At 36.7% G+C, this 13,203-nt stretch overlaps 1 long non-coding RNA gene across 1 annotated transcript; it reads left to right on the forward strand.

Moving 5' to 3' along the window:
• The first annotated feature begins 207 nt into the window (after nucleotides 1–207).
• LOC141484102 (uncharacterized) lies at nucleotides 208–1,588 on the forward strand. The gene is made up of 3 exons (XR_012466473.1): nucleotides 208–859; nucleotides 1,111–1,152; nucleotides 1,330–1,588. It is a non-coding gene; the product is annotated as an uncharacterized lncRNA (long non-coding RNA).
• The last annotated feature ends 11,615 nt before the right edge of the window (nucleotides 1,589–13,203 follow it).

Below are 13,203 nucleotides of genomic sequence, written 5' to 3' on the forward strand. Positions count from 1 at the left end.
TAGAACGACTTTAGGGTCCGTTTTTCAATAAATGTATCAAAAGAACCGGTTCTATATCCTTGTCACAATCAAACGTTTGTCACGCGCACCGTCTCACTTCCTAGAACTTTCTCGCTGAACTCATTTCTCGTTTTTTGGAAAATCGTACCTTAACCTAAAACATTTGTTTGGTGTTTTGAATTTTGTTCTTGTTGGTTTATTGCCTTTGTCAACGCTGTTTTTCTGTAATTATTTATGAACTCTTATTTTCTGAATAATTCGATATGTATTGAAATTATTTTCTGTGAATTAGTTGTACAAAAATATAAATATTATTGGTGAGTTATTTTAATGAGTACATTTATATACAGAAAGTCGTTGTCTTTGAAATATAGGATAGTTTATTCAGGTGTTCTTTTGAGCTTTTTGTTGTGTTTAGGCTCCAAATTTTGATTATTATTATTGTTATAGGTATATTAGTAATGAATTCTCAACTTTTGAATTGCATGGGTTTTTTGGGGAAGTGACATGCTATATATTGGTGAATAAACATACTCATCATGTCGAGGAAATTCTCTTCCAATTTTTACAAAAAGGTGAAAACCCAAACGGATATGAGCTTTATTTTCTGCCTTCACTTCTCTTGCATCATATCTTTGTTTTATTCTAGGAGATTTGCCTACAGCTAGAATGAAAGCTATTAATACAGAAACCACATCGGATCTCTATTTTGAGAATGAACATCATTATGGTGTTGGGCATAGAAAGCTCATTAAAAATAAAAAGTATCACTTATCGGACAGTCATTATAAAAAGGACACTTCTTCGTCAGAAGAATATGACTCTATAGAATAAGAAATACCACTTTATAGGCAATATGGTAAGAAATATAAGTTTTTTTATTTCAACATTGATCACTGAACATTGGTGATTAAAAAATTATGATTCCTTTGTTCACCATCATGATTGGGAAATGTATTGTAGAAGCACAAATTCTGAATTCGAATTTGTACACACCAACTTGATTCGTGAACAAATACTGTTGTTTAAGTTTTGTTCAACTGATCAGTGATGAAATGGAAGTGGCTAATTCATCTTAGTGAATAATTTTGTCACAGGTATTTTTTTCAGATTCTCACAATCACAGTGAGGAACAGCAGCCATTGTTACCAGGTAACTGTTTTTAAACTAGTTCACCAGAACGAAAAATCAATTTTTACTAGCATCCAACATTCATAAGCATTTTCAGTTGTTTGCTCCTTATCTTTGTCAAAACGTAAACTATTCATACATGGTTTCGAAAACATAAATAACTAGCTTTTATTCTAATCATGGTACATTTTCTTCCAGCTCAATCCAGTTCCAGTAATGAAAACAAAAACGGCATCTGAAAACAGCTTCACCAGAAATAGTGGTGAGGATAAATTTTACTAATTTTAATAAGCAGGATTTTGATTGACAGTATTGGAAATGTGTTTTTATTCTCAGTAAGATATTACAAAATAATGCATGTGCATGTTCAGTATATGAATACTTTTGACTTTTGATTGTGGTTTAATCACTTGGAATATTTCAGTGTAAACACCTACTTGATACTCTTATGTAGTTATTATTTTTTTAAGGGGCTGTGATGTAAAGTCACCAAAAAGCTGCTGCTAGTGATGTTGAAGCAAGCATCAAACTTTGGCTAGTGAAAGCAAAACAGAGAGAGAACAAAGAGACGACAGAGATGCAAAGACAATAGTTGTTTTAAAATCAATTTTAAAATGATTTGTTTGTGTTGTTTGTATTTTTTATTGTTTTATATGAGAGATACTTGTTTATTTATGGTTCTGATGTAATATTTTATGTTATATAAAAACATTTTAAACTTAATTTATTCTATGGTTATTGAACTGAGCACGCCCATATAATATTTATAAGCGTGAGGATTTTTCACAAATCAACAATATATATGTATATATATATATATATATATATATATATATATATATATATATATATATATATATATATATATATAATGAGAAAAAACAGAATATGAATTTCAATCAACACTATAATGGTCCACAGATATTCTGAGAAGGTTTTCGAAATATACTGAAAAACATTCTCAGAAGGAACTGAGAATATTTCAAGCAGTTTACTGTTATATTATAAGAATATTCTCAGAATGTTCCACATATATCATTAGAAGGTTAACGGAATGTTCCATAGATATTCTGAAAAGTTTCTCAGAATATTCTCAGAACGAACTGGGAACGTGAATTCCAATCCACTTTATATGTGCATAGAAAGTGATGAGAATATTCAAATCATATTGTGGAATGTTCTCAGAACGTTATTGTACTATCTGGGTTAAGTTGTTAAGTTACCTACTGTATTTTTCTGTACTATCGCCTATTGGTTCTTTTTTGTTCATGGCTATCCGCGATAAATTTTGACAGATTATTCATATGAACATTATACTCATATATATATATATATATATATATATATATATATATATATATATATATATATATATATATATATATATATATATATATATATATATATATTTATGCCTGTTCGCATTCACTTGGCACATTCTTGAAATATTCCAAATATTCCTAGAATATTCTATGGTCATTCCCTATGGTATTCCTACAATAAACTATTAATATCCTGAATATTTTATGAACCTTACCCGGGTTCTATTCCTGGAATATTCTTGATAGAATATACCTTACATATTTTAAGAATATTATATATATTCGCCAGGAGCACTTCCGGGGTATATTCTCATATGTGTGTGTGTCAAAAATTAGCAAAACGTTAACTTTATCCTAGTTGCATGAAATTTGGCATATGGATATAAAATTGCTCTAGACACAACTTTTTTAAGTAACTTTTTGTTAAATTCGTTGTAGAAATGCACTTTTTCAATTTTTTTCAAAAAATAAGTTGAATTTGACAAACACTGAACGTCAGTGGGTCGCAGTTGGCCGCATCATTTTAAGTTAAATTGAAAGCACAAACAAGTGCCGAAGTTGAACTTCATTGAAACTTCTCGAAAAAAAAGTTTCCCATATAGTGTGCACTTTAATGGTGACACTGTAGGTATATATACAGGGTCCTGCAACAGTGGCGCGGTGTTCCATATCTCAATTTAAGAAACAGATAGGAATCTGAATTTCTATAATATTACCTCATTGGACGAGCCCCACAAAATAAAAATATTGGCGGTCACATAGGGTGTTTATTTTTTCTGGGCGGATCCCTACTGTGTTTTTTCAAACAGCAACCTATATTTTTCATCGCTTTTTCGGTTTCAACATAGAAAATAAAAGGCACTTCATGTATATCTTCACTTCAAAAATGTTTACGATTTTCGAGATATCTAGCATGACAAGCTTTTTTGTCAAGTATTCGGCACTCAGAATATTTGAAATTATAAAGTCCAATTGTATTCATTTTTTTTCAAATATCACACAGTGGTAACTATCTCATACGATATATCTGAATGAAAAATGATTTTCCATTTAGAAAAATGTGATAGGTACATACCTACCTACATTTATTTCGTAAAAAAATATTTGTTTGGACAAGTTATAATGTGAAAAATTGAAACAAGATATCTTTCGTACATTCTTATCAGTTGTCAAATGGATTTCGCTTTGCAAAAAGTCTTTCATCGAGTTTATGGCGTAGAAATAGGAAGAACGACCATTTATCGAAAAAAATGCTTTTTTAAGAAAAACTATTGAACGTAGGCATAGGGAGTTCTCAATAAAATTTGTAGAGGTTTCGTTGGCGCTCCTTATGGATCAATAATATACAGGGTGTTCTATTCAAAATAAGGAAGATTCTGCAAATTTTTATTTACAATATGTGGCAAGCGATTTTTCATACCCTGTGTATAACAGGTCGACTTCAGATATATCATTTGAGAAAGTTACCAATATAGAATATTTTCCAAAAAAAAAATTCAATCTTTATAATTTCAAATATTCTGAGTGACGAATATAAGAAAAAAAACCTGTCATGCTAGATATCTCGAAAACCGTCAATATTTTCGAAGTGAAGATATACATAAAGTGTGTTTAATTTTTTATCTAGAAACCGAAAAAATGAAAAAAAAATATAGGTTGTCATTTGAAAAAACACAGTTGGGAACCACCCAGAAAAAATTGGACACCCTGTGTGACCGAGTCACTGTTGCAGGACCCTGTATATATATGGCATATTCATAGCATAATACAATATCGTTAAATGTATATTCATGAAATATTCCTGGAATATATATTGCTATGTGAGACAAATCGGACTGTATTAGCTTCCTACAAGGAACATGTTTCTCATGTTCGGTTTCATACACCGGAGACAGGTAGTGTCACTCAACATCTTATGAGAACGACCATAGAATAAGTGAGAAATGTTTTAAATTGTTGGGATCGGTATATGACAAAAGGTTTCTGTGTGCCTTCGAAAGCTTGGAAATCGAAAAGCGCGGAATGACTTTAATGAATAGCGACAAAGGTCCTATTTTGAACAGCTCGTCTTATTCGTGATGATTCTAAATTAAAAATAGATGAATATAAGAGATAATCACTAAACAAAGAAAAAACATAACAAATCAGAGTTATCAAAAATAGGTTGCTTCAGCATAGGATCATTAACAGGTAGTACGTAATAAAAACCGGTAGAGTTAGGTGATACTAACTACTAACAAGTAGTAATTAGGTCACTGGCATATATAAATACTAACATAGTAGTAAAATTCAGTTATAATGATCTCCTGAGGACGCTAACTTGGTTAGCGAAACGCGCGTCGAGAGCTAGTAATTGTTCTGGTTTAGGGAAAGTGTTTTCAATAGATTCAATGATAAGTTGGAAACCTTTCAAGATCAGCGATTGGTTTTTTATCGATGGGTGATTCATTTGAATTGAATTCATGTTTCAGAACCCACCAAGGGTCTCCAATTCAACATCCGAGATTATCATGTTACATAGTTCGTAGAGCTCAGGTTCACTATAGGAACAACACTCATTCTGGCTAATTTGGGTTGGAATAACAAATATCCAACAATATTCTTTTTGTAAAACAATTATAATAGAACCAGGTGAAAGGAATTTTTTCGTGAAATAATCGAAGTTTTTTCGGCATTTTGACCTTCTACAGTCCGAATAATAATTATTGCCTGAACCAAAATACTCGAACTGTTAGTTAATTTAGAATCATAATGCTTTCGATTACTGATATCCAATCATTTACATATATAATATCTTTTTGTAGCCTATTCTCAGACAAGTATTCAAAGGAGCAATCCGTTCGAGAGGTTTTATGAAGTCATTTTGTACAAAATTTCCTTTCCAAATCTACATTTGTGAAACAGTCAAAATGGTATTCTTTGGAGATCGATATGCGCAGATTGATACAGTGAGTATTATCACACCTTAATTAATTTTGTTGCAACGCTTCTTTCAAAAACAAATTACGACAGTAAAATTTCTAAATTTGTAAACTAATCGAATTGAGTATCTGGGATGGATATTAACATGGGGAAACGGCTAAGGTCAATTCTGGCGTTTTTTGAACCTCAGGCTCAGTTCACACGGAAGGGACAAAGGTCCTCGCTTTGTCTCTGCAGACGTCCATTCTGTGGGAATTTTCAGAGCCCATTTTTGCCGTTATTCAGTCAACCAATCAGCTATCGCGCATACAACGGAAAATTCAAACCACCAGTAGACGAACAAAGCGGTTCCGAGCCCAAAATCCCATGTATTTTCTTATGGAGCTGAACTTTTTGCAATTAATGGTTCAAACGTCATCGTCGCAGGATGGAATGAGTATCGTAGCGATTCAAGCGTGGAACTCCGACCCTTGGCCCCCTTAGTACTCCGCCTCACCCGTGAGCCGTTACGTTCCAGTCACGTGATCTTGATTGAAAAAAGTTTATAGTTATGAGAATCGAACCCGGGTCATCCGCGTGGTAGACGTTGTTCTTAGCCTCGACACCAACGTAAGATATTGGATATGATTACGAATGGTGAGTATTTATAGCATGCGATCACTTAATATGTACAGCGTGTCTCAAAAAATCATTAAAGAAAAAAACATAGCGTCGAAGTGTACAGGGTACGTCAAAATACATCACTTGAGAAAAAATAAATATGTTGGTTCAACAGAATTGTAGCGTTCTAACATGTCAGAAGGACACTATGTTGACCAAATTGTCATCACCAAGAGATGGAGGAGATGGCACCAAAAATGTCGAAGAGTTACGTATTGTGTAGTTAACTTTCGAAAATGGGGAAAGCGAAGTAGTCGACACTTTTGCATGCGTTTTTACCGCTTCACATGCGTTTCGACTGTTTTGTGTGCATTTCGACCGTTTTGCGTGCATTTATTTGTTATTGTTTTATCATCATTGTAGCCGTTTTCATGCTTTGTCGTATGAAGGTTCATTTTGTGAATTTTCAGACTCCTGAACGGACCTTGTGGAACACTCAGCCTAACTTCTGTTACAGAGTTGTGTCGATTAGCCAATCAGAATGGAGGAATCAAATATCGGTCGGTTGATTTTGTCAGACGGAATTGAATTGGAGACTGTCGGTCGAATAATAATAGTGATGAAACATAAAAACTTTGGAAGTGACGTGGTTAGCGTGAGAGGTGGTGGCGTGAGTTACAGTTCGATAACCTCTTACATCAGCAGGATATTGTTCGATGACCCGAAGACGACATCAATTATTTTGCTGATATCTGCAATAATTTATATATAAATAGGTGCAATTGATTTGTAATAGTCAGTACTTATATTTCATAGTTATTAGTTGTTACTCTGTTCAAATAAAAAGTTTTTAAAAACCCTTTTGTGTGAACGAGAAATATAATTGGCGCAGTCATTAGGATAGTGGAAGAGTCCTTAGAAGATCCTCGTCGTTCTCAAACGTTTATCCACTATTCTCCCGAACCAAGTTCCACCGAGAAGCAAATACTCTAGGAAGAATTCCGGCCGTAGACAAGAATACCTCTTCACTATCGTCCGTCAAGGAATATCTACATAGAAATAAGTTTTTGGTGACAGAATATGCAACGAGCCATCATCGTCATCCTGTAAGCATAAATGAACTCAACTTCATCAATTGCAAATACTATTTTACGTCCCCTACCTTAGTTTTACCAAATTCACCTTCAAGTATCAATTCTCGCCCATCCATTATTCCTCAAACAATTGACCAACCTTTAAATCCTATCAACATGGCAAAACAATTCGACCTGAAGAATTTTTGGATTGTACCCGAATACGATGGAAGCCCAAATGAATTATACCAGTTCATCAACGTATCAACAATGATTCTGAACGAATATTGGAATACTGAAGACCCCGGTTGTTTTCAGAACCATATATTGATACAAGGACTACTCAACAAGCTACGAGGCAGAGCCAAAGACGTCATCTCAGTTTATGGATGTAGTGACTGGAACAGCATCAAAGGAACTCTAATCCAAAACTTCGCCTACCAACGGAATGAAAATTCCTTAACAAGAGATTTGGTAAACCTGCGGCAAGACCAGAACGAAACACCACAACGTTTCTACGAAAAAGTCATGGGACACAATATCAAACTATATCGAATTACACACCGCCGATGATACGATAAAGATCAGCAAGAAAAGTTTTTTCCAACAACAAGCTCTAACAACATTCCTAGCTGGACTACGAGAGCCCATGGGATCCACCATAAGAGCAATGAAACCAATAGACTTGGCAACAGCAATGCAGTACATCCAAGAAGAAAACAATATCCGTTATCTACAAAGGACGTTTGGACCCCCACAAGTCCCCAAGAAACCACTCCAGACCCAGCAAAAAACTGCAAATCACCAATATGCTCAATAATCAATACCACAGCAGATGTACCAACCCATGCAACACTTTCAACGACCCGGACAACAACAACCTCATCAGACAATGGGACTCCAACCACAATTCCAACAACCGACCTTCAGACCACATTGGCAACCAAATACTCAACAGAAACAGATGTGGCCTTCAGTCCAACCACCACGTTCTGGACAGAATCAACCAAACAGGCAGAACGGACAAGAACCAACACCAATGAGCATCAGTGCCAGAATTACTTATGGAGCACCAACGAGGAGCATGAGAACCCAACCTCAGGCAAGACCAAATTTCAATCCAGCTCCCATGTTCAACATTGAGCAACATGACGAAGACTTTGCATATGAAGCGAACCTCTATTACATTGAAGAAACCTGCTCTTATCCCAATCAAGAACCAACTGAAGAATTCCAGGTTCAAGGAGACCAACAGGAACCAGATGAAAATTTTCCATTGGATCCAGGACAAAACCAAGAAACATAGTGGAACTGCATACATTCGACGATAAGAGAGAACTTCCTTATATAACCATTGCAAATCCTCCCCTCAAACTCCTCATTGACACCGGATCAACAAAATCCTTTCTCAATCCTGAATTAGCTTTCCAATATTACAAGGATTGCATCAAAAAAGATCCCTTCGTCGTCACTTCCATTTTCCAAAACTATTCTCAAGATTACAGTGCAGAAATTCCCATATTTCCTGAGTTTAACTCAAACGGCATTCTGAAATTCTACCTCTTCAAATTCCACAAAACTTTTGATGGCCTCATTGGACTCGACAACCTGAAATTTCTCAAAGCTGAACTGAATTTTCCTGAATCCTCCCTTTTAACCGAATACTCCTCTCTCCCAATCCAGTACTACGAAACCAATAAGACTCAGTTCTACTCTATTCAATTGGAGCCAGACAGCGTGACCCAAGTACGACTACCGGTGAAGGAGAAGAATGGAACTATCATGATACCAAGGCAGAAACTGCAAGGCGCTTACATCCGTGAAGCTCTCACTGATGCCCGTGATCATCTAGCCTGGACGGAAATTGTCAACTTCAGTCCAGATAAACTCCAAATCGTTCTAGCCGAACCAGTACGCAGCAGCCCAATAAATCTTCAAGAGCATCATATCTATTCTGCTGATATAATCCCATCTGGAAACAGAGACCCAATCAACAACATGGATGATCTAATCAGAACAGACCACCTGAATCCAGAAGAGGAGATGCATATCAGAAAATTATGCGGAAGATATGCTGATATTTTTCACCATCCAGATTCCTCACTCACATTCACCAATCAGGTCAAACACCATATAAAAACCAAAGACGAAATCCCACTCTACCATATCCGTATGTATACAAGGAAGAAGTCAAGAAGCAAATAACTTCGTTATTGGACCAAGGAATCATCAGACCTAGCCAATCTCCCTGGTCCTCACCAATTTGGGTCGTTCCAAAAAAACTGGACGCCTCTGGAAAAGCAAAATGGCGTATCGTTGTGGATTTCCGCAAAGTCAACGAGACGACAATCGACGACCGCTACCCTATTCCGAACATTTCTGACATCCTCGACAAATTGGGAAGGTGTCAATATTTCACTACCCTGGATTTGGCAAGCGGATTTCACCAAATAGAGATGGCAGAGGAGGACATCCCTAAGACCGCATTCAACGTCGAAAACGGACACTACGAGTACCTGCGTATGCCGTTTGGACTGAAAAATGCTCCAGCGACCTTTCAAAGGGTTATGGACAATGTCCTAAAGGGTCTACAAGGGACTATCTGCTTGGTTCATATGGATGACATAATCATCTTCTCTACATCTCTGCAGGAGCATATGGTCAACCTCACAAAAGTTTTCCAACGTCTACGAGAAACTGGTTTCAAAATACAAGTAGACAAGTGCGAATTCCTGAAAAAAGAAGTCAGCTTTCTAGGACACATCGTCACTCCAAATGGGATAAAACCAAACCCAGCAAAAGTCAAAGCAATCATGGACTATTCTGTACCTCGAACTGTCAAAGAGATCAGACGATTCCTAGGACTCCTAGGGTACTACAGGAAGTTCATCAAGGAATTCGCCAAGACTACCAAACCGTTAACCTCCTGTCTCAAGAAAGATGCCCATATAGAGCATACGCCAGAATTCCAAAAATTTGTTCAAACTTGTAAAAACCTGCTTACCAATGAACCACTACTACAGTATCCGGACTTCACAAAGCCCTTTAATCTGACCACAGATGCCAGCAATTTCGCCATAGGAGCCGTTCTGTCCCAAGGACCTATAGGAAACGACAAGTCAATAGCTTATGCATCCAGGACCCTGAACGAAACTGAAATGAAGTACTCTTCCAATCTATAAGGAAATGCTAGCAATAGTTTGGGCCACCAAATATTTCCGACCGTATCTTTTCGGCAGAAAATTCAAAATTCTGTCAGATCACCGTCCCCTCCAGTGGCTCTTCTCCTTGAAGGATCTAAACTCAAAACTGGTCCGATGGCGCCTGAAGCTAGAAGAGTATGACTACGAAGTGGTCTACAAAAAAGGCACAAGCAATACCAACGACGATGCGCTCTCCAGAATAGAGATACATACAAAGGAGCTCCATGAAGCAAACTACGACGACGACAAGGCATCTCTATTCAACCATCCTCCATCAGAAGTTCCTGAGTCTGCAGATGACATCATCAACGATCTGTTTGAAGATTGCTTTCATCACCATTTTCCTGAAGATAAGGACCCCATACCGCAAGAACAAGAAATTCAGAATGAACCCCCAACCGAAGGAGACAAGGAATGCGTGAACCTGAACCAGGAAATTACCCCAGACGAAGATACTAGTGGCATCACCAACCATACAGCCATTGAAAGTCCAATAATAGAAATACCAATATCAGAGAAACCTCTCAATGTCTTCAATAACCAAGTCATCTTCAAACGAGTAAGCTATAACCCAGCAAGAACGGTGATAGAAGAAATATTCCCGAATAAAAGAAGATACCATGCTCAGTTGGGAAACGACAATATGGACGAAAATGTTTTTAACTTTTTCAAAGAATATATCACCCCGGGAAAGAAATATGCTTTGATGTTCGAAGATGAAGAACTCTACCCCAGCATGTGCAGAATCTTGAGAGAGACATTCAAGAATTCCTCTTTCGATCTCATAAAATGCAACCGCCTTTTGGAAGATGTCAGTTGCTCAGCTAGATAAAAAGAAATAATCAAGCAGCATCATGAAGGAAAAACAAACCATAGAGGAATCACCGAAACGGAAACTCGGATCAAAAGATTGTATTATTGGCCCAATATAAAAAAGGATATCGAAGAAGCTATTAACTTATGCGAAACTTATCAAATTAACAAGTATGATCGAAGACCAGAGAAGCCAAAGTTCATGCTGACACCTACCCCAACGAAGCCTCTTGAAATAATACACATGGATACTTTTCAGGCTAGTGGACAAAAATTCCTGACGATTGTGAATGCATTTTCAAAATATGGCCAAGCATATCCAATAGAGAGATGTAATGCTATCAACACTCTCAATGCTCTCTTAGTATTCATCAACCATCATGGAATACCACATATGATCGTCACTGATAATGGAACGGAATTCAAAAATGGACTGATCCAAGAATTTGTTGACACACATAAAGTCAACATTCACTATACCACTCCAGAAAACCCTCAGTCAAACGGGATAGTCGAAAGATTCCATTCCACATTGATCGAGCACTTGAGAATATTGAGGGATATACATAAGAAAAGAGACATCAAAGAACAGATACTCTATGCCATCCTAGGATACAACAACTCTATCCATTCAGCAACAAGAGAGAAACCTATGGATATTCTGAACGGACATCTCAATAGTCAAGACCCATTCGATATCAACATAAGACGAGCCTTGATTAACAACTACGTCCAACAACACTGGGAAAAAACGAAGGAAATATATAGGAAAATCAACGAAGATTTACAGAAACAGAAAACAAATATCATAGAGAAGAGGAACAAGAAAAGAGAAACTCCTATTACCTACAAACCCTGCACCAAGGTGTACACAAGAAAAACAGTGAAAAGAAACAAACTGCTACCACCCTTCTTCCCAAAATCCATCCAAAAAGACCAAACAGTAACTGTCGAGACAGAAAATGCAAACGTCCATAAGAAAAATATAAGACATTTGCCTAATAAGATAACTGAATTCTTCGTCCCTTTACAGTCTTCATCTGACGAGAGGACAGGAGATCGAAATCCAGAACCTCAAGACAAATCCAGGACTACTTCCCCTCAAGATGGGACAAGCAAAGATCAAGACTAGTACCCATGACTTCATCAACTACTACGATCTTCAACCCATCCACAAAGATATCTACACATTGTTCCAGTACGAAAGTTATGGTTCTGGAAGGAGTGCATCTGATAAAACTTCCACCAGGTTGTGAATTCAAAACCAACAACGAAGCCTTCATAAACTCCAAAAGTGTCATATTAGACGAACCCCTCACTTTACCAAATATCAAGACAGCTCGCATCAATTCCTCGCTGAAATTCAAACCATTGGAATTAGATAAGATTCCCCTGGATAAACTACATCTGACCCTAGAAGAAGAGAGGTTACAACTCATCCCAGAAGAAACCAGACAATCTGATAATAGCCATTTCTGGATGACTCCCATTTACATTTCGATCACCATCTTCATTCTATATGTAATTTACAGATTGAAAAGGCAAACGAGGGAAGAACCATCCAATGATGATCCACCAGTTACCGAACACGAAGCATCATCTTCAGTCTTGTTCGTCCCTTACAAGACTTCCCCAGGGGATGGAGAAGTTACATTTCGATAACCTCTTACATCAGCAGGATATTGTTCGATGACCCGAAGACGGCATCAATTATTTTGCTGATATCTGCAAAGTCGGCAATAATTTATATATAAATAGGTGCAATTGATTTGTAATAGCCAGTACTTATATTTCATAGTTATTAGTTGTTACTTTGTTCAAATAAAAAGTTTTTAAAAACCCTTTTGTGTGAACGAGAAATATAATTCGTGTGTGATGATTGGTTGGAATGAATGAGTTATTACAAAAAAAATGGCGCAAAATGTCAGGAATTCACTAAGCCACATCTTTGTTAAAGATAGTTGAATGTCAAGGTGCAGCATATCAAATGAAAGGGAAACGACTGCAGAATTCATCGATAGAAAAAAAAGAGGCGTAACATGTCAGAAGGGCACTAAGGCACAATTCCGTTATGATAGTTGGATCTCAACGTGTAGCACATCAAATGGAAGGGAAATGAATGCAAAATTCATCGACAGA

This window comes from Leptinotarsa decemlineata, unplaced genomic scaffold (assembly GCF_025532065.1).
Source record: "Leptinotarsa decemlineata unplaced genomic scaffold, Ldec_3_MD MMD2_tig00004433_RagTag_RagTag, whole genome shotgun sequence".
Classification (NCBI taxonomy): Eukaryota; Metazoa; Arthropoda; class Insecta; order Coleoptera; family Chrysomelidae; genus Leptinotarsa; species Leptinotarsa decemlineata.